At 44.7% G+C, this 5,036-nt stretch overlaps 1 pseudogene; it reads right to left on the reverse strand.

The window, feature by feature from the left end:
* Positions 1–438: 438 nt before the first annotated feature.
* LOC116480787 (small ribosomal subunit protein eS7-like) lies at positions 439–1,089 on the reverse strand (annotated as a pseudogene).
* Positions 1,090–5,036: the final 3,947 nt, after the last annotated feature.

Here is a 5,036-nt window from a genome sequence, read left to right on the forward strand (position 1 = left end):
TCTTTCCTCAGTGGGTGCTGATGGTGATCAGTATCCGGCAGAGCATGACTGCGTCTTCGTTTCCATGGATACTACTCTGGTCCAAACCGCCTCTGTTTCTGGGACCACTGCATGGCCCTCTTCACTGATTTCTCTGCACCTACCCGGCCTTGCATCTTTCTGTACATTTTCCACTCTGTAGCTGGCATTCTGTGAATAAGGCCACATCACTTAGACTTCAGCAGCTTCCCACTGCACTGGGAATGAGGTCCAAATATCTTACTGTGGCCTATGAGGATTTACAAGATCTGGCCCAGCTTACCCGCATCCTGGTGTCAAACCACCCTCCCCCTGTTCATGAGCACTGGCCCTTCCCTGTCTCAGGCCTTCAGCACTGGCAGCTCCCTCTGCATGGAGAGTTCTTCACATGTTTAGGTCTGTCTCATTCTGCAGATTTGCTCAAATGTCCTTTCTTTGGATAAACTTTTCTTCTTCTAAATGTGAATATACTTTAGTCATTTTTGTTTGTAATGGAAACTCTGGAAATTCAAAATTAACACCTTTGCCCAGGAGCTCTTTATAGACACCAGAAAAAGTTTCAACCTTGTGCTCCACATGGTTCTGCTTTGCTTTGTCCAAATGAACTTTCCTGAGCTGAATGCTAGCCGGTTTCGCACAGATTCTTTTGCTCCCAATTTCACTTGGGAAGACCAAGTCTTCAAGGATTGCATCATGCGTGGCTGTTAGGGTGCAGCTCCTGGGATGCTTTTGCTTATTTTTTGTATCATTTTCTCAAGTCGGCATAGGCAGAGTTCTCCCCTGAGCAATAAAGACAGCATGCTTCCTACCGAACTTTTTCTCCAATTCACGTACTATCTGGACTTGAATTTTCTGGAAAGATTTCAGCTGAGGAACGGGAACAATGATTATAATAAGCTTCCTGACCACCATCAACTTCAGGTTTCTTGGCTGCTGTTATATTCAGCTCCCTGAGCTGAGCCTTGAGATCCAAGTTCATCTTCAGCTCCAGAAGACCCTGGAGATGCTGGACTTGAACTTGTCTGGCTTCTCGCCATTGGGCTTCATGATCTTGGTGCTTGAACCGAACATGGCCTTCTCCTTCTTAAATGCCAGCCTAGGAAGAGGCCCAAGTCTCACGAGAGCTCATAAATCAAATAAACCTTTCTTGACCGTTATCTATAGCATTCCTAACCTTACCTTGCCCTGGTACCCTGTATAACATCACCCTTTATATGCTCATCAGAGCACTGATTTTCTGAAATTATCTTTGTTGTTCTTGTTGATTAGACCTTCGGAAAAATATACTATTGAATAGAGCTCCCTACAAAGCTCTAGGTGTGTGAATATTTGGCCAAAACTTCTAGAGTCATTTCAAAGCCACACATGGCCAGGAATATGACAATGGAAAGAAGCTTGCCTAAAACATTGTTTCCATATATTTTGAGGTTTGGTGATCTCTTGCAGGCCACAGTCTGTTTCCTCATCGGTAGTCAGAACAGTAGGAAATGAACTGTACATGCTCTTATGATCTTTTCTGCTCTGAATTTTGATGATTTTGACATATGATCCACTGTCTTTTGGAGATCCCTATCTTCTCAGATTCTAAAATGGGAATAATGGCACACAGATATTTATGACATTCCCGTAGATGTGTATTTATGAGATGGCTGTATTGTATTAACTAATCTTTAATTTTTTTTTTCTCAGTAAAATGGTTTCTCTGATTTAGTTTTACTTCTGAGTTGGTTTTTAGTCTGGAAGCAAACATTCACTGTTTTGTAAGAGACTTGTATGTGGGGAGCATGCACAGTGCATTCATGAGTTGTGAGCTAGGCCTTAAAGCGTGTGTGGCAGGGTTCCATCTGGTCACGTATGGAGAGGGGGCTGTCCTTCCCCTCTTGTCCTCTTGCAGGCCCAGACCTGTAGGGGCAGGAAGTTAATTATCACCTCCTAGGATGCTTGGAATCTCCTCTCGTCTTGGAAGGACTATCCTTTTGCTGGTCCTCAGAAAGAAAGAGACCCACACGGAGAATTATTTCCTTAGCTCTGAGCCTCTCTGTGTATACATGTGCCTGTCACACTTGAACTTTGATCATGAGACTCATGCAGAATTCAATGTAGAAAGAAGTGCTGGCTGAGGAGGTGCCAAAGCCCCCCTACTTGGTGATGATAATGAATGTGGGCAGCCACTCTGTGCTGAGTCACTGTGGGAGTCCAGTGGGCTTTGGCCAAGGCTGCTGCATGGAGCTGCCTCCCACCGTTGCCTCCCACAGTTGGCAAGATCAGACTGTCCAGAGGGCAGCGGATGTCAGACATGAAAACACTCCTCTCTGCCGGGGCTGCCTCTCGTCCCACCAGGCAATCTGCTGAGAGGAGGTGGGCGGGGAAGGCCTAACCCATGCAGTCTGAACCCCAGGAGAGTGTGAGGGAGGTTACCTGACAAGATGGGAAATGTGCCGTACTTTTCAGGACAAATTGAAGTCCCTTTCTCAGCTTGCTTGGAAACTCACACTTGTAGGGGCTGGCCCTGTGCTGTGCACTGTGCCTAGTGATCCACATTCTCTGTGTCATTTAGTCTTGACAGCATCATGTGAGGCAGGACTTTTTTTTTCTAAAAAAGAAGGGGCTCTCGAATTTTAAAACACAGTTGGTACCTGGAAGCAAGATGTTTTACAGCAAAGTTTTCTTTGCTGTATAACAAACCATCTCAAAACTTAGTGACATAAAAACCACCATCATTTTATTATGCTCACAGGTTCTGTGGGTTAGGAGTCTGGGGAGGAGGGCACAGTGAGGATGGCTTGTCTCTATGCCAACAAGGACTCCCATGACTGTAGGTGACTTGAGTGGGGGCTGATCCCTGAAGTGGGATGTTTGGAAGGCTGGGTTCAGCTTGGACTGTTGCCCAGAGCACCTACATGTGGCCTCTATATGCAAATGTGGGCTTATCCCCACATGGTGGGACCATCAGAGACCAAGCATCCTGAGGACCAAGGCAGGAGTTGCAAGGCCTCTCCTGACCTAGCAAACCACCTTTAGGAGTACCACCTGACCTAGCAAGCCACCAAGTTAGGAGTCTCACCTTCCTCCTGACTCTACTGGTTAAAACAGCCGCAAGTTGGTCCCATTTCAAAGATAGGGGACACACAGACCCCATCTTTCAGTAGGATGAGTGTCAAATAATTTACGGCAGTGTTTTAAAACGGCCACTCAGGAATTGAATCCAGGTTCCCTGACCCTACAGCTATTGCTCTTCCCATTAGACACTATTACCTGGATGTAAGAGGCAGTATGCTCTGGGGGAGAGGTCTGCATGGAAATGGAGACTATGTCTTTAACATGGCTATATCACTAAGTCCCTGAGACTCTTTAAAAAAAACAAACCAACCCAGCATGTAGCCGCATGGCTTGGGAGGCAGCTGCTGGAGTGGCAGCAGCCTGGGCAACTTTGGATGACCTGTACACAGGTTTAGGTCTTCCTCTGCACCAAGGGGATAGCCACAGCATCCCCTTGCTTACTGTAAGGATGCAGTGCCCAGGGGAGGTGAAAGCCTCAAGGACATTCCAGACTGCTCTGCAAACAGGAGGGAGGTCTCTGTGTCTATGAGGAAGCCCTGTGGCCACTGTTCTCAGACACACTTGGGGCCAGTATTCCAAATCCTGCTCATAGCCCAGAAGCCTAACCAGGTCTCCCAGATGACGTGCTGTTCCATCCACATTATATTGATTCTATTACACATTGTTCATCTGCCAATTCATCACATCCTGGAAAGAATAATAAACTTGGAATCACAATGTCCTTCTAAAGTCTTGGTGCCATGAAATACTGGGTCAGTAACTGTGGGCATATCACATAGCCTTCTACAACCTCTGTTTCCCACAAAACAGTGATCAGTGTATCTGTTTCTCAGAAAAGTTATGAAGACTGAGTTTGTATGTGTTTTCCAGTCCGATAAGCATAACATATACTAGATGTTTTTATTATTGCCATTTCCGCTAATACTTAGCAAGCAGAGTGTTTCACTCACAGCAAGCGCTTAATAAATATGTACACTTTAGTCTTGATTTACTACAGACCCCAGATGAAGTTCACAGTAGAAGGAGATTGGAACTTTTATCTCCTGTCCCACTTGGGGACATATGTCACAGAAGTCCTTTTATATGAATTGGCTGTGCTGTGCTTTTTCTTACCCTGCCAATCTGGAAGAGGGATGGCAGGCTTTTGAAACTGACATAACCACAGCATTGATTAAGAAAAAATAACTGACTGTCAATTTAATTAAATAGCTAGGGATATGCAGCCCCAGTCTGAGGCTATTTGCTTCAGGGCAAAACTAGCATGGGAAGGGTGATCTGGGCCTGTGATCTGGTGGCTCCTGTTCCAGGAGAGTTTGGAAGGTGAATAAATTTTCACAACTACTCACTTCATCCATCAGATACTCAATTAAATTAATCTATGAAATATGTGGAAATAGTTCTTTCCACACCAAGCCTCTACAAAAAGGTTGACCAGAGCAAACTCGCAAGAGACAAATCTTGGTGCAAGTCACATTTCTGAAAATTTTCAATCTGCTCTATTTTTATTGTAATCAATGGATCTATGTTTTAAACAGCAGGCATTTATTAGGTTCCCACTGTGTGCTCAGTGCTGCGTTAGAAGCTATGTGGACTACAGAGTAGGAGAAGCTGTCCTTGCATTTATGACTTTTTTTGGTGTCTGTTCTGAGAAAATCTTTTAGTGTACAATACTGAATATTCATAAAAGGATTTTGTGCCAGACCAGACAGTGAGCCTGAGAGAAGCATCAGGGCTGGGCCAGGCCACTGGAGAAATAACACAGGCATCCGTGCTTGAGGTATATTTAGTTCTATTTCCTTCTAACTGGCTGTGCAATATGGGCAAGTTGTTTAACCAATACCAATTTGATTCTTATCTTTTGTACTAGTCAGTTCTCATGCTGTTAAAAAAGACATACATGAGACTGGGTAATTTATAAAGAAAAAGAGGTTTAATGAACTCACAGTTCCACAATGCCT

Source organism: Hylobates moloch, unplaced genomic scaffold (assembly GCF_009828535.3).
Source record: "Hylobates moloch isolate HMO894 unplaced genomic scaffold, HMol_V3 SCAFFOLD_3, whole genome shotgun sequence".
Taxonomy (NCBI): domain Eukaryota; kingdom Metazoa; phylum Chordata; class Mammalia; order Primates; family Hylobatidae; genus Hylobates; species Hylobates moloch.